The 25,330-nt window shown below is 38.8% G+C and overlaps 1 protein-coding gene across 3 annotated transcripts in view; it reads right to left on the bottom strand.

Annotated features, from left to right (window-relative positions):
• Positions 1-25,330, bottom strand: part of PAG1 (phosphoprotein membrane anchor with glycosphingolipid microdomains 1) — a 98,134-nt gene that overhangs the window by 34,583 nt on the left and 38,221 nt on the right. The window contains exons 1-2 of one of the 3 annotated variants that reach the window (XM_081950828.1): positions 12,638-12,694; positions 7,213-7,257 (exon numbers count right to left, since the gene is read on the bottom strand). The gene's annotated coding sequence lies outside the window, so the exon portion shown is untranslated. Of the gene's footprint in view, positions 1-7,212; positions 7,258-12,480; positions 12,502-12,637; positions 12,695-25,330 lie in introns of those variants that run through there. The other 2 variants (XM_081950829.1, XM_081950827.1) reach the window with 2 other exon arrangements.

The raw sequence follows: 25,330 nt of genomic DNA on the forward strand, positions 1-25,330 counted from the left end.
TTTACTAAAATAAAATTCAATGGTGAAAAAAGTAAGATTCTACATTCAGACAAGAAAAAACAAATGCACAGGTATGGAATAAGTGGCTCAAGAGTAATAACTGGGGGAGAGACCTAGTGGACAATCACTTAAATATGAGCCAGCAGTATGCTGCAGCTGCCAAAAAAGAAAGCGAAGTCCTAGGCTGCATTAACAGAGGGACACAATCAAGATCACATGAAGTGTTAGTACCACTTTATAATAATGCCTTGGTTAGTCCACCCTTGGAATATTGCATCCAGTTTTGGTTGTCACAATATTAAAAAAAGACCTTAAGACTCTAGAAAGAATGCAGAGAAAAACAACAAAGATGGCTAGGGGACAGGAAGCGTAAACATATAAAGAATGGTTCCAGGAATTGGGTGTATCTCGTTTAATAAAAATAAAGACTAAGGATGACATAATAGCAGTTCCAATATCTCAGGGGCTACCACAAAGAAGAGGGGATAACCAATATTTCAAAGATACCTGAAAGCAGAACAAACAGCAATGAATATAAACTACTCAAGAAGATATCCAACCTATAACTAAGGAGAACTTTCCTGATAATTAATACAATTAATTAGTGGAATGGCTTGCCTTCAGAAATTGTGGATGCTCCATTACTAGAGGTTTTAAGAAGAGACTGAACAATCATTTATGTGAAATGGTATAGGATCTTCTGCTTGAGCAAGGAGTTAAACTAGAAGATGTCCAAGGAACCCTCCAACTCTGTTGTTCTGTTGTTGTTGTGGGCACAATGGGAGGAAGGTGTGTTAGATACAATTGGTGGCTTGAGGTTTTTTTTAAATAATAAATGTGGGATACACAGACAAACAAACAAATATTTGAAGCCTCTTGTTATAAGATAAATACATGGATTCTAAACTGTAGAGATCATTACACAAAGAAGGTTAAATCTTTACTTCCCCAGGTATTTTATTCCCCAGAATGGTCCTTTTCTTTTGCTGATGGTCCTGATCTTCTTTAGGATCCACATGCTTGTAGTACTTCTGCTGGAGAAATACAGTAGGTGGGGATCAATGTCAGGAAAGTCTTTCCTAGGTTCAGTTATGGCATTATCTTGAACAGAACATGTTGAAGATGGTCCATTTTTCATTTGTTTAATTGCACCGGGAATATGCAATTTGTCCTACATTGGGATATCCTTGAAGACCATTGTAGCTGTCCTAAAAGCAGATGCTCATGTACTTATTGGACAATCATGGCATTGGCATATAACATCTTTGTTATGGGAGCTGCCCTAGTTACTAGATTGCTCCAAAGTACATTTCAAGATGTTGTTTGTTGCGTACTGAATCCTTACTGACTTGGAGCTTGAATGTCATACTGCCCACCCAATATGGATAAAGAGATAAAGCCCACTGAAGATCATGTCCCAACAGGGGATACAATAGGAAGGTCCACAGAGGTCGGCATTCTCCATGGCAAGTTTAATCTCCAGTGAACACTTAAGGAGAAAGAAAAAGGATGGATGGTGGGCAGGAAGGGGGTGCAGAAGCTATGGCAAGAGTCTTTAACACTATGTGAAACATGGTACTGGCTCTTTTATGCACTTTTAATTTGTTGTCCTGTGGGTTTCTCTGTACCTCCAACTATGGAAGAAACATTTGCCCTGGTGGTGAGACTTCTCTTAGATTAAGGTTCTAGATTAATCATATCACAAATCTGGCAAATCTGGAATACCATTTCATGGTAATCTAGTCTGAAAAAAAGAGGCTATAATACATTGTCTTCTAAAAGAATACACAGAAACGAAATAGGGAAAAATATGTTGCTTTGGAATTAGACGCTCAACTATTAATTTTCATTAAGGCTGGATATATCCTTTGCAGTGAAGTAGCTGTGCATACGCATGTGGAGACTACAAGAAACAGCACCCAAGAAAAATATATCATTATAGTAATGATAAATAAAGAGATCCGATGCCTCCCCAGCTATTTCTGTGAAACAATTTGTGCAGCTTTAGCTTTCACAACAGTTTTTTGTCTTTTTTCTATGTAATAAGGTTTATTCTTAAGTGCAGGAAAAATGTAGAAGAAAAAGACAGAACAGCAATGAAAAAAAATAGATGATTACAAAAGGAAAGTTGTGACATTTTGCTGCTCAGTAAAACAGCATGAATTTAGCAGCAGTGTTGCAGAATAAACCCCTCACCTTAAAGTACTTTCCTTCATAAGATTATTAAATAAAATAAACCACCTATTAGCATTCCTAATGCAAACAAAAGAAAAAGACATAATTAGTACAACTAAATAATTAATTAATTCCTCTAGTATTTTTTTTTTACCAAAATAAAAGTAGGCAATAAAAGTCCTATATCATTCATGGAAAATGTAGCATCTAGAAGTAAATAGAAACTATATCTACATTTCTATAGGTTCTTTGGTAATCACTAATAAAATGATTCATGATTCTAAACGTTTAGATTTTCAATTTGTGACTTTAATGTTATGTATGATTTAAAATACCAGCAACTTTTCTATTTCTTGACTTTAGTGCATCCAAAAAATATGAAGGACTTACTACAAAGGAGCTTGTAATGTGACATATGCTATATAACATTAGAATGACTTCACATCTGTTTGTGATTATTTTGCTGCTGCTTTCCCCTCCTCCACATTTCCTGCTTTCTTGTATCTTTTTATGACATATTAGGTCTTGTAAATATTTGCATTCTTCTTGTGTTTCACACTCGTATCTCCAATACAGATCTAAATCTCAGAGATTATGGAAGACCATAAACTACCGGACAGCTTTCTGGACAGGAACTAAATTAATATGGAAGAGTATATGTGCATGATTGTCTGTCTGTCTGTCTGTCCGTCTGTCTTGTCTATCCACCCACCCACCCACCCATCCACACATCCATCCATCCATCCATCCATCTCACTTTTTAAACTTTTAAAAGTAATTTTATTGCATCAATTTTCTCCCAGGTCTAGAACCAAGGGCTAGTACAAAATAGTAATGTATGCTTGGTCACATATCTATTGGACAAATGCGTAATGAAAAATACCCAATTACAAGCAAAGGCTACATCCACATGCTATTATGGCAAAATTGCTTTGGAATGCACCCTTCCCCCAGGGGTGGATTGCTGCTAGCATTACTGCCGGTTCAGCGCACATGCTTTGCTCACACGCACGCCAAACATGCGCTCTGAGCATGTGCGCATTTGTATCTAAAATTGGCTGTGCATGCACAAAATGTCAAAAAAGAAAAAAATATATATTTCTGCAATGAAAATTGTCCTGCACAGAACCAAAAATCAAGATGGTATTGCCGAGGCAGAACCAGTTCGGGAGCGTGGTAACCCTGGGTCGCTATCGGTTCCAGCGATCCAAGCCGCCAAGTTACTACTTATTTGGCTGAACCGGTCCAAACCGATAGGAATGGTTCCCTCTTTTAGCCATCTAGAATTGATAAAGGGCTGGCTTTCCCACCAGGCATTGAGATAGGGTGAATTTGGAGCCCAAGGAATATGTGGCTTGATGGAATGGAGATTCAAGTGTGCAGTTTTAATGTCTTTGGTTTATTATTGCTGTAAACCATGTGAATCATATCTAAACATGGCCAACCATATAAGCCACACAAGCACGCATGCGCGCACACACACACACACACAGAGAGAAATTATATTAATACTTTTTTCTGTTTACAATATAAAAAGTTAGGTAAAGCTTTCATAAGGCGGAACCGGAAAATACTAGATGGTTCCGCCCCAGGCGCCTGATGGAACCAGAGAGGTTCCAGATGGAGCTTGGGCCACCTTCTGCGGCCCTGACCCGCCCTCGGGTAGAGGACCTGGTGGTCGCATGGAACAATGCGACTACCGGGGCCTTGAACCGGGTGGCGCCTTTGCGGCCTCTGCGGCGGCAACGCTCCACCCTGGCCCCTTGGTTTACCGAGGAGCTAAGGGTGATGAAGCGCCGCAAGAGATGCCTAGAGAGTCGTTGGAGATCCTCTCGTTCCGAATTTGACCGGACACAGGTACAAGCCCATTTAAGGACGTACCTTGTGGCATTGAGAGTGGCCAAACGTCAATATTGTGCCACTCTCATTGCATCCGCAGAGAACCGCCCTGCCGCCCTGTTTCGGGTGTCCCGCTCCCTCTTATTTCAGAGGCCGCGGGAGGCCCCTTTACAGGGTAGAGCAGAGGAATTTGGGAAATATCTGCAGGATAAAATCGCTCAAATCCGGAAGGATTGGGTCCATTCCAGTGGTCCTGTAGAGGCGTCCGTGGCGAGTCTTGAGAGACCTATCTGGGAGGAGTTTGACTTGGTTGCCATCGAGGATTTGGACAGAGTGCGTGGACGACTGCGACCCACCACATGTTTATTGGACCCGTGTCCCTCCTGGCTTGTACTGGCATCCTGGGAGGTTACACGTGACTGGCTCCTGGGCCTAGTGAACGCTTCGTTGGGTGAGGGGTCCCTTCCAGCCGCCTTGAAAGAGGCGGTGGTGAGACCCTTGCTCAAGAAGCCTTCCCTGGACCCTACGGAGCTGGCCAATTATCGTCCTGTCTCCAACCTTCCCTTTCTGGCGAAGGTTGTAGAGAGTGTGGTGGCTTATCAGTTTCCACGACATCTGGAGGAAAATGATTATCTAGACCCGCGCCAGTCCGGCTTCTGCCCTGGGCACAGCACGGAGACGGCCTTGGTTGCGTTGGTGGATGATCTCTGGAGGGCCAGAGATAGGGGTTGTTCCTCTATTCTGGTCCTATTAGACCTCTCGGCGGCTTTTGATACCATCGACCATGGTATCTTGTTGCGCCGACCGGAGGGGTTGGGGGTCGGGGGCACCGTTTTACGGTGGTTCGGCTCCTACCTTTCCGGCCGGACGCAACGTGTGTTGACAGGGGAGCAGAGGTCGACTCTGTGCCCCCTTACCTGTGGGGTGCCACAGGGGTCGGTCCTCTCGCCGCTCCTGTTCAACACATATATGAAGCCGCTGGGTGAGATCATCCGTGGTTTCGGGGTGGGATACCATCTGTACGCTGATGATACTCAGCTGTACATTTCCCCCCCGAACCACCCCAACGAGGCCGTCGAAATGATGTCCCGGTGTGTGGAAGCCGTATGGGTCTGGATGGATGACAACCGACTCAAGCTCAACCCCTCCAAGAGGGAGTGGCTGTGGGTTCCGGCCCCCCGGTTCAACCAGTTAATTCCATCTCTGGCCATCGGGGGCGTTCAACTTGCCCCGGTGGAGCGGGCGCGCAATTTGGGCGTCCTCCTTGATGCTCGGCTGTCCATGGATGACCATGTGACAGCCGTGGCAAGGGGGGCGTTCCACCAGGTTCGCCTGGGGCGCCAATTGCGCCCCCTATTGGACCGGGATGCCTTGCGCACAGTCACTCATGCGCTGGTGACGTCTCGCCTGGACTACTGTAACGCTCTATACATGGGGCTTCCCTTGAAATGCACTCGTAGACTACAGTTGGTCCAGAACGCGGCCGCGCGGGTAATTATGGGGAGTACAAGGTACTCCCATGTGACACCTTTCCTGCGCGAGCTGCACTGGCTCCTTGTGGTCTACCGGGTGCGTTTCAAGGTCTTGATAACGATCTTTAAAGCGCTCCATGGCTCAGGACCTAGCTACTTGCGGGATCGTATCCTGCCCCATACATCCCTGCGACCAATTCGCTCGCACAGAGAGGGACTCCTCCAGGTGCCGTCCACCAGACAATGTCGGGGGGCGGCGTCTAGGAGTAGAGCCTTCTCTGTTGCGGGCCCAGCCCTGTGGAATGACCTTCCCCCGGATATTAGGACTACCTCTGACCTCCACGCCTTCCGGATAAAGCTCAAGACGCACCTATTTCAAGTAGCTGGCCTGGCTCAACCATAGTTCGTTCACACTGCTCCTGACGGGTTTTTTAATTTTTGTGACTTTTAGACTTTTATTAGGGGATTTTAAACTATGTTTTAACTGTCTTTTCTTATCTTCATACCTCCTCCATGTACGCGTGTTCGTTTATTCTGTGTGTGTATTGTCCATATTGTTTTTTATGTGTTTTATTGTACGCCGCCCCGAGTCCTTCAGGAGAGGGTGCGGCTAAGAAATAAATTTATTATTATTATTATTATAATATAAAAGAAAATTGGAAAGTGACTTGACACTTAAAAACAAGAACATTATATATAATTGGTCTGGTTGAGGAGCCATGCAATGCCATGGTGGTGCAGGGCATAAGACAACAGGAATCTTCAGCACCTTGGACAGATCCATGGAAAAGAAACTGGTTGACATTGACTTATGAAAAAATGTTGTCTCAGCAACACACCACAGCCTTCAAAAATGTTTTTCCAATTCTGACTGATTTGAGATTGTGATTTATTCTACTCCTTTTGAGGAGCAGTCTGCTTTTCATTGGGCGATTAACTGATCCTGTAGTTGGTGGTTTTTGATGTTAAGGACTATATGGAGATGCTATGTGATTCTGACATACCTGGAGTAGTGCAGGATGTCTTACTCTTCTGAGCATTAAATAAAACCAAAGCATTTTAACCTTGTGATATTACTAAATGTAACATCTGCTTTTAAAGCACTGCATTTTTCTGAAAGGAAATATAATTCAACTTTCAAATTATACAATTTTCTAAAAATATGATTGTAGACATATGATATTTTTCTCCTGTGATCTACTGTATTTTTTATGAAAGGCAAGTTACAGGTTTATGGAATTCTGTTATACATAATGTTCAACAGAAAACAACATTGTTTTTCTCAACCCATTCTTATTCAATTTAAAAACCATAAAAATATTTTTAAAAACCATGTATAATTACAAAATGGGCAAAGACATGTGTAATTGCGCTGTATTTGATATGACTCTAATTGTTTGAGTATTCTACAGTCTTACTGGCTTGATACAGTCCAGTGAATCCAAGGAAATGACTTTTACATTAGAATGTATCATTTAGTTACATCAGGATCTGCAAGAAACTGTGTATGGAAGCTACTGTTTGGGCTATATACAGATGGCCACTGAAATAATGTAGGTAACTATTATTGATATAGATGACCCAGTATAAAGTTGCATTCAAACATTCCTGGGCAAAGGCAAGAGCTGTGGCAAGATAGAAAATAAAACCCAGTGCTAAACTGGGAATCATGGCCACACTTTTGAACCTCCTTGACTGAACTGAATAACACAAAATGCTTGCTTACCTTATAGAGGTGTCATGCAGCTTCAGGGAGGAAGCAATGTGTACCCTGGGGGGAAAAAAGAACAGGCTTGAGATGAATAACCTCCTATTCTTCCTAATTTAAAATAACGTTACTGTCATTAAATAGCCAATAGTGAAGAAAAAAAACCTGGTTATTTCAAAGACAAGTTCAAGTTGCCTTTACATGCTATCATTGCAAATATAGATTTCACAGAAAGTCTCTTGGACCCACTATTTCAGTTCCACCAGAGTGAAGAGATATTGAGTGGAGCTGTTTCTGCTGAAGGCAAATGGGAGGAGAGAACATTTGTCCATCCACTTTCCTCCTTTTCATTCTGCTACAGAAGATACCTCAACCCTACAAATCATGTTTTGTAGTGGAACTGCTGGTGATTAGAAATACTTTTCTATTCAGCATCAGAATGCTCTGCTGGATCAGAAGCCTTTTATGAACTGAAAGGGTACTTTATTCTGCGGGGACATAGATTCTGAACCAAACACTGCATTTGCTGCTTAAATGCAAATGGTGTTTGGAGTGATGACATTCCCAAGGAGAATTAGTGAATGGGAAGCTGTAGTGTTAGCCTTTGGCTGACCAACTAGCTCTTTCCTTTAAGCCAGGAATACCTTCTTTTTGACTGGGGCCTATTTTGCTGCCTTGATCTTTTCATAGCCAAGAGCTATAACCAAGAAGACAGAATTTAAGCATAAGGGCATCACTGGAAGATCTGATGCTGGACTTTCTCCATTTCGTGGGCATTGGAAGCAGTGGTGGGATTCATTTTTTTTTACTACCAGTTCTGTGGGCGCGGCATGGTACAGCTTGGTGAGCATATCTTGGTGGAAGTGGCAGGGGAAGGATACTGTAAAATCTCCCTTCCCACCCCACTCCAGGGGAAGGTTACTGCAAAATAGCCATTCCCTCCCGATCAACGGGAACTCGGGAGGCCGAGAATAGATAGGGGCTGGGCCAGTCAGAGGTGAAATTTACCCTTTCTCCAAACTACTCAAAATTTCTGCTACCATTTCTCCAGAACTGATCAGAACCTGCTGAATACCACCTCTGATAGGAGGGATTTATGGAACATAGAACACATTTAAAGCATAATATACCCATTTCCCTCCACTTTCTGACATTCTCTGGCAACTGATAATGGATTGATTACATTTTGTCCATATATGCTTTAACCTTCCTTCGGTTATTTTATTCTTAATCTTAAAAAAGATCTCATAAAAATTACCCTTCTTCCTCACTGACTAGTCGCAAGAAGGGCATAGGAGCTTCCTATATCTTGCATAAAAGAGAAACTTCATGGACATGGCATTTTCTTCGAAATCTTATGAAATCGTTCGCCAATGCCTTTCTGGGCTTCCTGTGGCGGGTTGAAATTTCTTGGTGGACTTCCATACAAATACTAACCAGTTTTGACTTTACTTTGCATTTTGAAATCAGCCAAGCTGTCATCTAGCTCAGGGTTTTCTAATCTCAGCAACTTTACAATGTGTGAAGCCCCCTCTGGGGAATAAGCCCACAAATCTTAAACTTGCTGAGTTTCAGAAACACTGAGCTAGCTGGCAAAATGTATGTTCCCAAGCTACGTTTTAAATCTTTTTAATCAAATAATAATATATTTAAGGACATTCTTAGTCAAACTGTTATAAACTTTATAAAATATATTGTTCCTTTGGCCCATATCATATACCCCTGCAGAACCTAATTAGTTTCAATGAACATTTCTAGTCCTATTTGCATTCTAAATTCCAGCTTGAGTGTTTTAATAATCAGAAAAATGAATCTATGTGAATGACTAATTGGACTGTTTGACTATTTCTGGAACATTTATCTTGACTTTGCAGAAATTTACATGATTATTTTTAATACTAAATCTTACAGATGTTCTCTGAAAATAATGTAGCTTAACAATGATTAAAAGTTCCCTTTCTGGGTCAGGAAGACAGTGGTTAAAAGCAGAAAGAGAGGAGTGGTTTGCAATCTGGAAATCAGATATATGTTCTGTAACTATTCATGAAAGACATAACTGGGGTGTGTCCAAATGTTTTCAGTTTATACAGACATAGATCTTCTCACCACTTCCCTCCCACTCCTAAGAACATATGAAAGAAAAAACGATTACATGTCAGTGGTTTTCTTTTATAGAAAACAGTGAGTCTTTCTTTAACACAAAATTGAGATTAGACAAAACACAGATCTTAGAAGCAATATTTTCTACATGGGCCCATATGAGTTTCTATTTTTTTTTTTTGACCAAAGGACTGAATTTAATTCTGTCAAAACTTCATGGGCTAATTTCATGGAGCAAAGAAAAAACATTGAAAAAGTTTTTTTTCTTACTTTATGTATAAGAGACATTTTAATTATTGCTATCAGTGCTTGAGTTTGCAGAAAATCTTACCATTAAATTTGAACTTCTGTTATGTGAAGAAATATCTGGAACAGAAGATAGCAAATCTTCGGTTGCAGATATGTCTTCACATAACAGAAGTTCAAGCACAAATCAACATACTGTTTCCAATTATTTTACCCATTCAGCTTTTGATACAGTGAAGACAGATTGTAATTTAGTTAAAATGAGGGAAACAAACCATTTTATAATTTATTCCACCAGCAGTAGTTAAACATTCTGGTTTAACATTATGTCAGAATGTCATATAGTGACCATTAGTCAACCCAACAATATATTACTTAAAATGTATGCGACTATAGATTATAATGTATTGTTTCTTTAAAAAAAAATCGGTTTGGTCTTTTTGGAAATGGGTTTAATCTTTTTTTAAAAAAAACTTTTGTGATGTGTGTTTTTAATGTTGTACGCCGCCCTGAGTCCTTTTGGAGAAGGGCGGCATATAAATCCAAATAAACCTAAACCTAAACAAAACTATTTAATTTAGTAGGGCAAAAAATCCTTTAGGTTAAACTCCTTTAGATTTTTAGTATTGCCAAAATTATTTGGAAATAGTTTAGAATACGGTATATTGTATGGCAGTGATCATGGTGTGTGTGTGCGTGTGTGTGTGCAGAGGTGGGCTGCTACAGGTTCGCCTGGATTCAGGAAAACCCATAGCTAATGTTATGGCCGGTTCGGACAACCTCCAAATCCCATCCCTGGCTGGCCCCACCCACCCTTCTCCTGCCCTCCCCTCCAGGAGTCTCCATGTGGCCCATTTTGGATGCGAGGTAAATGCAGGGCCCATGCGGAGGCTTGGGGAGGGATAGAAATGGGCGTCCCAGAAGGCCTCCGGAGCCCAGAGGAGGCAGTTTTCGCCCTCCCAGAGGCTCAAGGAAAGCCTCCGGACCCTGGGTAAGGCAAAAACAGCCCCCCCTTTGTGGTGCAGGAGGGTCCACCATGGCCACGCCCACCCAGCAACTGGGCAGAGAACCCGTTGCTGAAATTTTTGAAGCACACCCCTGTGAGTGAGTGCGTGTGTGTGTGTGTGTGTATGAACATTTGTGTGCGCCCACACAAAACCATGATGTGTACACTTAGTCAACTTTTGCTTTGATGAAGAAAGAAATCTGATGTGGTACAAAGCAGTTTCATTTTCATTTACCTGCAAATCTAACTATGGCCCATTCCCTATATTATTTAATTAATGAATTTGCTACTGCCTACAGACTTACTAGGAAACTTCAGATATTCATAACTCTCCAGCCAAGGAAATTTTGTATTAAGTGTATTTTCCGTATGTTTCCCACATTCATAATTTTGCAAAGGCTGTGTAAAGATTCCCCCCCCCCCAGCCTTTTCCCCATTTGCATTGCTGATTGCTGAAGCCTGATAAATCAACAGGAGGACATCTGTGCAAGCAGGTCTCTGAACCATGAACCAATCCTGCCACCTGGCAAAATCTTCTTTGTTCCTTCCTACTGTCACTTTCCCCCTTCCTTATTTTTTTTCCTTAAGTGAAAACACCTAAACTAGAAGTTTCCCATTTTTGTACTCCTGTATTTAGAAGCTCTTTCTCTCTATCTCTCCCCACCCCCCTGTGGAGGGTAAGCTACTTTCCATCACATTGAAGCCTGCACTGCCAATTAAAACAGCCCAGCCAAGAAAGGTTATTCTTTCACTCTCATTCCTTTTCTTCCTCCTTCCCCCACAACCATAAATGCTAAATGGAACATTCTTTCTTGATTCTTCTCACCAGCAATTAAGAATTGACTAGAGGAAGATTTTTTTTTAATCGTTATCTAACAATCCACCTAAAAATATAACAGCAAAGAAAACTTAAATGTCTCCTGTTAAAAAGGGTAAGCTCAAAGCAATTGGTAACGAAATGCAAAATGATTCCTTCATGTAGCTAAAAGTGTAATTATTGGTTTCCTAATCTTGACAGCTAAATGCAGCTGGTCAGGTCACTTTTGAATGAGACAAGCAAGGACTGCTGTTGTCAAGCAGCAGCACGTTTCCAGTGCCTCACATATAACCTAGCGTGTTTTGCTACTTAGAGCAGTTGTTCCCTATGGATTAAGACATAACAGAAGCCCAAAGAAACTCTGAGCCTCTTGAGATCAGAACTGTTAGCAGATCCACAAACAGCAGATGAAGGTTCTCCAGAATGAAGGGATGCAGGTGTTTAACCGGATGCCATGCAGATAGTTTTCTAGTCCCACCTCACCTTTCAAGTATTGGAAGTCAGATTCCTGGCCACTTACACTTCCTCCCCAAACTTGCAAAAGTTAAATAAGTAAACAAGTATCCAACCCCCCCACCCACAAATATTAGGAAATACTCAACATAATAATACATTCACGATTGTAGGTTACAGCTGCAATTAAAAATAGCTGGAAGACATGTTTTTGTTTAAAAAAAAAACCTAAATCTTTTAAGGAAACATATAGAGACATTAGCAAGGGATAATTGTAAGAGAAATGGAAAACAAATCTAAAGTAAAAAGTTTGTGATGTATTAAGTAGTCAATTTTTAAGAAAAATTATTTCCTAATATTCAGAAAATTGCTTTATTGCTGTCATTAACCAGCACAACCTAATACGGAATAATACTTCCCAAATTTTACTCTTATGTTAATAGAAATAATATTTTACTACATCATTCAGTATAGCATCTATTACAAAAAGACATCAAAAAGAAAGAAACTCAGTGAAAAGCCGGTAATCCTGCAGACTGGTTCTAAATTAATGCATTTCAATTAACAAAATCTTCAAACCCACAACATATAAACATAAGCTATTTGGGATAATGCTACAAATGTAGGAACCTGGTTAGTCTTTTTTCCCCTCACATATACTTACCCCATTTAAATGTTAATTCAGTCAATATGGGCACAGTGAAGAGGCATGCATTCCAAACATAAATGATTCTCACAATCCCAAATAAATTAAGTTAGTCTCACAATGCTCAATGTTTAGTGGCTTCAAGCAAGCAACATGCAAACTTAGAAAGAATTACCTTCAGTCTAAAACTCCTCTTTATGTAGAACTGCACAGACTTCAAAGCAGAAACAATGCACCCCATAAACTCTGCCTCCTACATATATAGCAACATGTTAAAAAGTCATTTCTAATTGATCCAGTTCTTTGAATTATCAGATTCTTGCCTGCTCTGATACTTTCTGAGTCTATATGCACAGCAACAGATCACTACCTAATTTGGCTGCCAAGCCTATTACACTGAACAGACAATGCCTTCTCTGTCAGAACAGAGAATGAATAGTATCACAAGGACACTCCTCTCATGTACAGATCTGAACTTCTTTCTCCTCCTCCTTTCAAAGCAATCTAAGTAGGGTGAGAACGGATGGGGAAAAAAATCACGGATATCTGTATTACGATGCTCCCCATTCCTCAAAGGAAATAATAATTATTAAAAGAGCAGTAAGATGATACCGTTCTTTTTTTAAAAAAAAACACCTCACAAACCCAGATGTACAGATGGAAAGTATCTTGTAGCCTCCTATTTTTATGCCAAGTGACTGAATGTAAAAAGAAAACATCTGGAATAACCATTATGAAGTCTAGAAAGTTTGTGCAAAAAGACAGGCATGAAGAACATTGAGTTGGAATCATCTAAATGTGGACACATATGTCTCTGTTCTCTGTTTTGAAATGGATTTGGAGATATAGCGTTTGTCTTTTATATGAAAAAGCAAGAGTTTCAAGTAAGATTTTAGTTAAGAAAGTAGATAAATCTTTGCAATGACAGGAGATTTCTTTCCTCCTATGGCAGCAATGAGAATTCTCTTCAGTAAACATTTCTGGAGATGCAATATATTGCATAAACATCTTTCATACATTGCCCTAGCTCAAAATACATGATTAAAGGTTAAAGTATTCCTTTGATAGCTGTGTTTTAATACAGTTGTTCAAGTATGACTCCAGACAGTATTAAAAAGATGTTGATGTTAGTTTGAACTACAGTACTGTAGATGAAATATTTTATATAGTCATTGCTGTTATTGTTATTTTCATTTCTCCCACTATGTACATTTTATGAAGAATTTCTCTATGGTATAATGTGCATTTTGAACATACATACAGTATCTCACATAGACTAATGATAATATTCAATATATTTGTGTTTGAATTTCCAATTTTAATGCATTGTTTGTTGTCAGGAAAATTGCATTATAAAATTCTGAGTAGGGTAAATACAAGTTAAGTTTGATTTATATTGATCGAGAAAATATGAAGCTGACAAATGATCAAATATGAATATAATGAAATTCTTTTACATTCCTAATCTGAAAGCAGTTGTATCTAATGACTCCTGGGCCTTCTGTTTTATTCTCCTACTGCCTGAGGCAATTTAGAGCTGCCAAATGTGCAGACAAACAGAGAGTGCCTGTTTGCCATCCTCTTTCATTTGAGAGTTTCTCAGGGCATTTGACAGGTCACTGCTGGAGAGAGAACATTAGATCAGATGGCCCTTTGGCTGGAATTAGGACTCTCACAGGAAGTCTTCCAAAATTTCAAGTTTTCATCTTAGCCAATGATGTAGATTTACATTACACATTTACATGGGTAATAAATCAGAAAGAAACAGTCTTCAACTTTTCATGTGCATTTATTTATAACAACTTTCTAAACATCCGAGACAACTAACCTTGCAGAGTTGAGACAATCTTCTGATGAATAGGGTCCATGCAGCAATTATGTTTGACACATTTTTTAAATACCAGCTCCATGACGATTATAAGAGCAGTGAATTCATTCAATGAATTTCTAATTCTTCCAAGATACAACTTAGTTCTACTTCTGCTTATTATAGCACTTGTTCTCCCAAGTGGATAGTAAAAGGAAATCGCACATACATCTTACAGATATTTGGAAAACATTTACTGCTCAAGGCCAATTTGTTCATTAATTTGTAAAAGTATCAAATAACATTTAAGTAATGTAGAATTCTTGCACTCAAATGTAACTCACGGAATTAATTAATGTTATTTTGAAGCTATTGCATACAATATTCTTTCATATTATTTATGAGAAATTTTTTTGATGAAAAATAAAAAGAACCTGAGTTTAAAATTGGGAAAATCAATTGCTTCAACAGAGGATTCAAGAAACAGATGTGTTCAGAAGATTCTCCTGTCTCATAAGAAAAATTTCAAGGAAATTCCTGCCAACAAATGTTGATTTTCCTTCTCACCTGCTATAAAAATCTGCTCGTGGGCCCTCCAAAACAGTGGGAGAAGATTGAAAGAAAGAATTGAAAAAGCCACTCTCCCTTCTTCCATCCAGTTAATATTGCATCAAATCAAAAATTTTCCATTGATGGAAGTGCCTTCCCATTTGCATAAAAAAAGTTTAGGATTTAATCTACTGAAAACATATATAAAGGTGAATATACATGTTCCAGGATAATGTTGCAGGATCCAGAGTAAATCCTGAAGTTATACAATTGGCTGAATTGTATATTTGAGAGCTGAATTCAGACACAATCAGAGCAAGAATATCCCTTTATGTTGTGACAACAATGGAGATGAAAAATATTTCAAGTTTAGAAAAAAAAATCCCTTAGAACCCAGTTCACTTTTTTTTAAAAAACCACACTTTTGTTGCCTAAAATGTCCTGGTGTGCTTATTGCACAAGGGGGAAAAGGACAACAGTGTTCTTGCACTCTACTGGAGTTATTTCCATACTCAGTTACAATATCCTCATATTGTAGCCTTGGAATACTTGCTTGCTATTTGCTGGGAGAAATAAGAAATAGCCTTGGTGAATCTAATGAGATTCTTCTTACATGAATAAGAAACACTTTTTCCAAACCAATTAATTATTGAGTACGAAGCATCTTAAAGTACCTACATTGAGGCTTGAGCTAATTCTTTCTGAATCTATTCATTGGATTGTGCAGTGATCAATGGATTCATATACACTGAAATAAATAAAGGTGATAAAAATAAATGTACAGCTTTTAGAAATAATTAACTGTGAAGACTGGAAAGAATTATTCAATATTAGACAGGGACTACAGGTGTACTTTGCCATTTCAAGTGTACTGTTTGTGTCACATATAAGAAGGAGTGGCACTATTCAGATTAAGCATTTAGGAGGGTTTTTTCATGGGGGTATTTTCCTTTTTGTACTTTCTTCTGTTATGTTAGTGATTTCGAATCACATTTAAATGAATATGACTTCAAAAATATAAAAGCCAACTCATTTACAATGATGGCATGACTAAATAATAAAAACTCCCTGGACATAATTTAAATTATGCAGAATATTTCCTAGGGTAAATAAATTTGCTAAGACTTTAAGACACAAGGGAATGGTAATAACAATGCTTTTCTGACATGCCATATATGATTAGAAAGAATGTCAAGTAGCATGCCAAATCACTGGATGTCAGTATAATGGAAAACTTTGAAATTAAATATTAATAGAACCAGAAATGTATTCATTCACCAGAAAGAGATGCCAGGAATTGTACATTACCAGATAATTAATCCTAAAACTAATCCCAAAATTTGAATCCTAAAATTTTGAATATCAATACAAGGCACATTAAAAAATGTTGCTTTTTGATTTGCTTTTATAGTTTCAGACACAATAATGTTAGAATGAATGATGATTTTGATGAGAAATTATTCAGAAAAAATGGTTTTGAAGTACTTATAGTTATGTGTGAAAGTATGGATTTCGCTAAGTTTGGCTAGCAGAAATTTTGTTCATGCTCAAAAAACTCCCTTTGCTCAGAGGTCAATCTATAAGGAACATGTTACTAAGATATAGATATAGTAACAGCCAAATGTGTTTGATTTATATAGTCATGTTCTTCTTCTGTCTACTTATGTTTTGTGTTGACATTTTGTCATCTGGAAAGAAAGGTGTATACAAGATGCATGTAAGTAAAATTGGGACCAGGAACTTAGCTGTTAGAGGATCATGAATCTGGATTAACAGAGTTGTAGACCTCTCCCTCAGTTCCCTTCATGGTCTTCCATCTTTAATGTACATCCCTAGAGCTACCTACTATTTTGAAAGTGTCAAAAGCTTATTTCATTTTAAATTAAGCAATATTATACTGCTCATTTTTAAATGTTGTGTTCCACTGTTCCTTACACTACTTACTACCCTTAGTAGCAGTAGAGATAACGTCAGTGGCTCCATTACAATGATAAAGTTATTTCCCAACTCTAAAATTCCTTTTTTGAAAGCAGTTGACCACTGAACATTTAGATACCGTTTTCTAGCTGGAAATAGTTCATCATTTTCACATAAGATTTTTTTACTTGCTATAAAAGAACTACACTTGAATTACAAGGTTGTTAATGAAGATATGATGGGGTAAGAAAGAAATGAACATCACAGTTGGAGACATAATGTCCCATTTTTTAGCTGATTAATGAAACATTAACATTAGTCTACAGATAAAGAGATTCTCTTTGAATCATTCTATAATTTTCTTATTACTTTTCCAAAGTACATTTTTCTGAGCAACTCATCTGTTTCAGGAAATCAGCATGCAGGAGACATAACAAAAAACATTGCAGCCCTTTAGGCTGGGGTGTGATAAAACATTTGTTACAGATACCTTGAAAATATTACCTTCTTCTTTCTATATAGCCACTGTCCACCTACGTATGAGCTTTATAACAAATTTGTTGAAGATTCTCCTGCCATTAACTATTACCCTAACAAATTATATTTTTATTAAACATACATGTCTTCACCATGTAAAATATACTTCCAGAAATGCAACTACTTAAAATGCATTTGAATTTCAGAAGCTTAATTTAGATAGCAAGGATTGAAAAAACAAAAACCAGCTCATGGAATAAGACATTCAGAAGTACGCAGATTTAAAAAAAATATTTGTCCAGCTTTAAATGAAGAAAAGCAATTTCCAGGAAAAAATTAACACTTTCTTTCAATTGAAAATAACTGTGATAAATTGCCAGTATGGGCAGAATCTCATTTAGTTTAGTACAACATGAATATCACTTACTACATTTCCAATTGTAATGGGCAAATTGTTGACTAATGTCCAATGTTGAATCTTTCAGCAGAGGTTTCCAGTGAAGAACTTAACAGCTTTTACCCAAACTTCCCTCTGGCAGGACATGTATAAAACAAGTCTTCTTTCATTAATAAAAGCCGAGTGCCTTTTATTTCTGTTGTTGTTCTGCTTTCTCTGATCATTCTTTTTTATCTAGTTGTTGTTTGTACATACTAGTCCTGACTCATTAAGTTCAATGGGCTCTGAATGTTGATCATATGACTATGGGGATGTTGCAACAGTTGTAAGTGTGAAAAATGGTCATAAGTCACTTTTTTCAGTGCCGTTATAACTTTGAATGGTCACTAAATGGACTGTTGTAATTCAAGGACTACCTGTATTGAGTATAAACAGTCAAAATAAAAATTTCCTTGAGCCAATGAAGAGATAAAACAGGAGGTAATCCTACTTTTTATTAGGTTAAAAGTAGCATACAATACAATACAATACAATAGCAGAGTTGGAAGGGACCTTGGAGGTCTTCTAGTCCAACCCCCTGCCTAGGCAGGAAACCCTATACCGTTCCAGACAAATGGCTATCCAACATAATCCAAGCATAATAATGAATAATAATAATAATGTCTTCACCATAATAGTAATAATAATGAATAAATCTGTCATTGGTCATACTGTATGGAAATAATAAATGTTGCAGATTGACATTATCTAGATTTAAGGCTATGAAGTATAGAGAATGATATGATGTGCTGAGTGTGGATTAAGTCTGAAATAGAAGATTTCATCTAAGGAATCATGTAGTGGAAGATGAAGCTAACATAGCTGGATAGTAAGAGAAGATTGAAATAATTCTGGAAAAGCCAATGAAATGAAGTTCCTAGAAAGGCTAAGTACCGGTATCCAGTCCTGCATTCTCATTCATATGAGCAACAGTCAGTGATAAGGGAAGGCGCATGGCATGTCTGATGCACAAGAATATCAAACTAATTACTTTGATCCATACAGAACACGGATGTCATGTCACCATCATGTGATATTTTGCAACTTTTTTTCCTTTCATGGAGCTGGAGTGGGCGTGGCCTGCACGTGATGCATCCAGTCCACAAGCCACCAGTTTGACACCCGAGTAGAATACCTGGAGGCTGTTATACCAGAAGAATAAGTAATAATTGGAATATAACAGGGTTGGAGAGGTAAAATGTAAGAACTTAATCAGAACTGTGGCTACACAGAGATCTCCTTCAATGAGAAAAAACAATAATCTATCAGACTCTTCCATGTTATATTCATAGTTAATATTATTTCCTTACACTTCTTTCTCTTCTTTTCAAAAAAGCTGTATTGGATCCTTAAGAGAGCAATTTACTCTAGCAGATACAGACAGCTGTGAACTTTTCCATGAGGTCTGCAGCTGCTGCTTCTGATAAATCAATGATCATTCTATGATGAAAAGGCTTTAGCTATCCCTGAAATAAGATCATTTGCTCGTATTGTGGGAACTCAGGCAGCCAAACTGCTATTTTATTTATTTGAACCAAAAAGGAACTTCTTTCATCTGGGAACCAACTGACTAAAAATAAATGTGCCCGAAAGAGAGCATGAAGAGAATTAAGATTAATTATGTAAAATATTTCTGACTCTTGAAATAGAATTTACCTCTTCAAAAGAATGTATTGGGCTTTTCAATAATCATTTCATATTCTATTTCTTCATGTTGAAATAATTAAAGAAATGACTACACAATACAGCCAATTTCAAATTCTTCCTTAATCACTACAAAATGTCTTTCAATATAAAATCAGGCTCCAAATTATGGGGAGAACTTAGACATCATAGATCTTGAATAGGATTTCATTTAAACACCAAACACTGACTGTCAATTTTCAGATATAAGCAGCCTCACATCTGGTAAGAATGTTACATTCAAGTAACTCATCAAACACATAATACAGATTTTCCATAAAGTTCCTAGGCAAATTCTTCAGGAGTTTTCATCTTAGTCTTACAACTGCAGACAGCCAGACTGGGACATTTTACTGGTTAAGACAAAAGGGTGTTTGGTCCATATCTCTTCCTGTTGCCTGGCAACTACAGGAAACTCCAACATCCTCTGTTTCAAATGGCAGCACTATCTGCCATGAAGGAAAAACATAAAGAGATTATGGTATATAGGAAAAAGTGGGGCGAGGAGTGCATCCCCCTAATTATTTTGCATTATTTTGAAAGTGCCCCATTTCAAATCAGGAGTGAAAAAGTGACAAAATGGAATAAAATTTAAGAGGCCAAATTAAATCAATACAAGACCTTCCAAACAACCTCCCTGTATTATAACCATCCAACAAACACTCTCAGTAACAGCCCAAGGAGTAATTTATGGCCTCATAAATGCTTTCCACAAATGAGCAGTCACCAGTCACTTGTAAGTACCTCATCCATTTTTAGTGCCCTATCCCAACTTCCTTCTCTCAGCTATCTTTAATCTCTTATTAATATATTTATTCCAGCTGGGTCTCTTCATCTTGTAGCTCTCCTAGCAACAGATGTTTTAACATGACCTACTCCCATCAACTGATATTTCCTCTTTTTAATGCATCGTTGAATTAAAAACAGTGGAAATCCCATATGCATACTCTAAAAAGAAAACTCCATTAAGAAAAATCCGTTTTTCCAAAATGGCTTTTAAACTGATTCAGCTGCCCTCCGTTAGGAAAAGGGCAAAATTGCTTTTGCGGAGCATAATCAATACGGCATTGCTAAAGTCATAATCAGAGCAGATGAGTTTTCTTTCTATAAACCCAAAGGCATACAACTGATATAAAGAATGATCGTACATCTCATGAATTAACAAGCAGAATCTGCCTGAGATTTTACATTCTTTGTTTTCTTTTTCAAAACAACAGACGTATCTTAAAAATACTACCTAGGCGGAAACTGTTCTTTAAAACCAACAATATCTTGAACATGTATCCCAATTTGCTCTTTCAACACAGCCTTGTTAATTTACCCTAAAGACTTAACTTTAGGATAAAATCTCTGCATATAACAAGCTCAAGTTGTCACTGCCATATGTTTCTCCATTTAAAACAAAATGTTGCTTTTATGAAATCTCAGGCCCTGACAAAGACACGTGCGTGCACTGGATATTAAGTATTAGGCTGTAATGGTTACCTCAAGCAAGAGATTTTTAGTGAAAGAACAATTTGTTAATTAATTATTGCTGTATTTTTACTGTGGTTGGGAAAAAGAGATGTCAATGGATTTTGTATTTCAGGTGTCAAAATAATTTAACTTGCCTTGGCAACTATGCACCTTGGCTGGGCATCAGTTATAGCTTTAATTCAACCAGCAAATTAACAAAAGTTGGCCTTATGAACATCTTACATAAGTTAACAAAGGGATGGGTAAGCTAGTATCTGCACATGTTCAGGAATAGAATCTATTGTATTTGCTAGGTTGGCTGGGGGTTATGAAACATATAGTTCAAAACATCTTGATATTGCCTCCTCCTCCCTCACATTGAATCTTCATTTTTTTTCTTTTAAGTGCTAGCATATAGAAAGCTACTGCAGAATCTCAACTGAGTTGTATACTGAAGGTGATGGACCAGTGGTGGGATTCAACAATTTTTACTACCGGTTCTGTGGGTGTGGCTTTGTGGGCATGGCAGGGAAAGGATACTGCAAAATCCCCATTCCCTCCCCACCCCACTAACCTGATTTCCAGCTCCTTTCTCCTGTTCAGGGCAACAAAAGTTCAGCTGGGAGGCTGGGAGGTAGTGGGGGCGGGGCCAGCCTAATTGCCATTCCCTGAACTACTCACAATTTCAGCTATCGGTTCTTCAGAACCTGTCAGAACTGGCTGAATAACACCTCTGACGGACTCTCTTTACACTTCATTACAAACTTTGTCACAGAACTTTTTAATCAAATTATTTAGCAACTGAACAAGTCTAGATACTTCTGGTTCTTGATTAGTGATGTGGGAACCCCCCTCCCCAAAGAATGAAATATTTAGGGAAATATTAAAAAGGCAGGATAAAATATTTCCCCTAAAGGAGATATAAAAATCTTAAGGGAGGCAGAAACCAGCCACATTTTCCCTGTCCCAAGTCATTTTGATTTGTAAACTAGCTATTAAGGTTTAGCATATGGTTGAAAGCATATGACTACGGCACAAGAAAAAAACCATACTCCTTCAAAATGAAAGCACCTGAGAAACATACAACCTTTAGGTTTGAACTGAGCTTTTTTTCTGAAGACAAAAAGGTACATATAGGGGGATGTAAATACAATGCCTGTACGTGTAGATGCAGCTCTAATAACTCTTACCAAATAAATATTTTATATAAGTAGTACTACTTGTTACATTAGCAGAAAGCACACTTTTTGCAATTGGACACTACATGTGGTTTTTCAGTGAAGTGGTGATGTCTTGTACACTTTCCGCCCAGAGCAGGGTTTTAACAGTAAAGCTATAGAATGAAATATAATAAGTTGGAAGTTGTCCCTTCAAAAAAGGAACTATACAAACTAGCTCTATCCAGGCATTAATTGGACCTTATGCTTAATGAGCATGTCATTAATATTTTTTCAAGACTAGTGAGTTCTTTTGAACATATTGTTGCTTCTTAAAATGATTTTGCATGTAATACATTTGGTAGTTGAGATGGATTTTTAGCTGCACAAAAAAGTCATGAGATATTATTTGGATGCTATTAGAAGTTTGAAATTACTATGGCCTGAAGGAACTGTTACACATTCTAACTTCTTAAAGGAAGAAAGTGTATTAGAGTTTCATTATTTAGCTATAAAAAAGCTGTATGCCACTATCCAACAGCTACTTTCCCACTTTAAATGGGAAAGGGCCAAAATTCCATTAAATTCTGACCAAAAAAGAAGAAAAAAGCATTTATTTAGTAATCCATTAAAACCCTGCAGGAAATGGAGAATGGAGCATTAAATTTTTCTCTCTCATTCTGTTTTAGCAGAATTTTAAAGGCCAGAGTCAATTTATGGGGTGAAGCATTATTTTTCAGAGGCATCAATATGACTAAGTATTGCTTGATTTTCTATGCAAGAAACAAAAGCATTTTATTTGTAAGCATGTTTTGAATAAAAGTGCCTAGATTAACAGGAAACAGTTTCTCAGCAAACTCATAAATGTTCTTAATGTTTTTTTGCCTCTAATGTCTTCCACAAATCAATTGTATCACAGTCTAATTCACAAAATGTCCATAACAAAAAAGCTTCACAGCATGCAATATAATTCATAAACAAGCATATTCTTATTGTGAAACTGACAAGGGATACTCAAGGATTTATGTTCAGATGCTGTTGATTTCAAAACCAATTTGAATAAAATGAAAACCTCATTGATCTAACTTCTACTGATGTGGAATTACCCAAACCGTTCACTTGAATCTTCTTAGAATCAAGTAACAGGAAGCCTGCCAAATTCTTTAATTTGATATAGTGTTTAGTGTAAGGACGTTTAGTAAAAAAAGAATGGTTAATTCTTTTTTGAACCCACCCCTGATTACACACTTTTATATGTATAAGAAACAGAAAAATAAGTATAAAAGGATCTAAAACAATTAAGAGAATATATATTAAAATAAAACTGAATAAGAATAGTATATTGTTCCAAACTTAATTAATGGTACCATGTGTTATACAAATGATAGAAAAAAGCTGGATAACTTCCGAAGATATTATTGAATCCTTCTCTGAAGGAAGTCACATTATGGAGAAATCATACTGTCTGCCTGGAATTTTCTTCAAGATCTAGACTTCTATAGGGACCAGCACGGTAGCATATGGCTTACAGTTTTATTGAGATATATGGACACAACCAAAGATACATAGGAGAATGCTCATAATGTCCAGAAATGACTGCTGAGGACAATGCATCCAGCGTGGCTAAAACGAAAATGTTTCAAAATTTCAGAATCAAAATGGGTGATATTGTGATTTCACATTCCTACTTACGAAATAGACATAATAACTACACTGTTGGTATACAGTAGAGGTGGGTTGCTAATTTTTTACTACCGGTTTGGGCACGCTCGTGCATATGCAGAAGCAAGGTGCATGTGCAGGGCAGGTGGGCGGAGCCTCCCACCATCGCTACTACCGATCCGGGCCAAACCGGCAGCAACCCACCTCTGATACAGTAATACTGTAATCACACAATTAGCTAAAATAGGTGAATATATGTAGGAGGAGTCCAGGCTGATCCCAAGGATGGGGTCAAATATATCATCAGTTTAGAGTTACTACCAATGATGGGATTCAAAATTTTTACTACCAGTTCTGTAAGTGTGGCTTAGTGGACGTGGCTTGGTGGCATGGCTGGGGAAGGATTTTGTAAAATCTTCATTCCCACCCCACTCCAGGGGAAGGTTATTGCAAAATCCCCATTCCCTCCTGATTGGCAGGGACTCGGGAGGCAGAGAATAGATGGGGGTGGAGCAGAGGTGGGTTTCAGCTGGTACATTTTGATATACTGGGAGTGCATACTGGGAGAAAGAATTTTGCATCCGTTCCCATACCGGGGCTTCCGGAGGCCCCGTACCGGAACGGTCCCTCCCCTCCCCCTTACCCCTGCTTACTCCCCCTCCTGCCCAGTCGCTGCTCTCCCTCTCTATCACCCCACCTGTCTGCACCATGCTTCACCACCGACCCACTTCCTTTGCTGGAGCAGAGGACTTGGCTGTTGGAAGTGGGTGGCGGGGCAAGCTACTGCTAGGGATGGCTTCTCTCTAATGCATGGATTTCTCTGCACTCCATTAGAAACCATGCAGCTGTCAAAGAGAAGGAAGCACGAACGGGCTTCTTCCAACAGGAAGCAGCAGGTACTGGTGCTGCTGCGAGTTGAGGTGGACCAACGGAGGGAAGTGCTTCCCTTGGTGTGGCACACTTGGCTGGGTGGACATGGGGTGGAATGAGGCTTCGAGCAGAGCCGCCGCACCAAGAGGAGCACTTGCCTCCATTACCTCTGAAGGTGGAGTCAGGTGCACAGTGGCAGGGAGTAGTGGTTGCTGCTGCTGCAGGTGTGAGTGAAAGGTGCTGGGTGTCGGGGTGAGGTGGGGCACATGTCCACCTTGTAGGTTGCCCAGCAAGTTGCCTCCAAAGGATGCCGGGCAGTACTTCCTGAACAGACCTTATCTTCCTCTCTGGGCTCTGTCTCCCAGGCAGAGAGAGCCAGGACCAAGCCCATTGGCCATAGCCACCAGTTCAAGAGCAGGCTGCTTGGCTTGCCCTCTGTGCCGTCCGGGAGACAGCAAAACCCCGCAGCCTGGCACACACACCCTTTGTCAAAAAAATTTACTGTTGTTTCAGTCGGCCTAACTTGGTGGGGAGGGGGGGTCATGTGACTTAGTGTGTGAGAGTGATGTCAAATTGGCCCTGCCCACTCAGTCACATGCCCCACCCCCACCGAGCCACGCCCATATAAAATTTTTTGAAACACACCACTGGGGTGGAGCCAGTCAGAGGTGGTATTTACCAGTTCTCTGAACTACTCAAACTTTCTGCTATCGGTTCTCCAGAACTGGTCAGAACCTGCTGAATACCATCTCTGGTTACTATATTTCTGTAAGAGATCTAATTTCAACCTCCCTTGAAGTCCACTGACTCTTATCTGCTTCCAATTTGCCTTGATTGTTGGTATATTAGATTGTT

Source organism: Natrix helvetica, assembly GCF_964273705.1.
Source record: "Natrix helvetica genome assembly, chromosome: 4".
NCBI classification, from domain to species: domain Eukaryota; kingdom Metazoa; phylum Chordata; class Lepidosauria; order Squamata; family Natricidae; genus Natrix; species Natrix helvetica.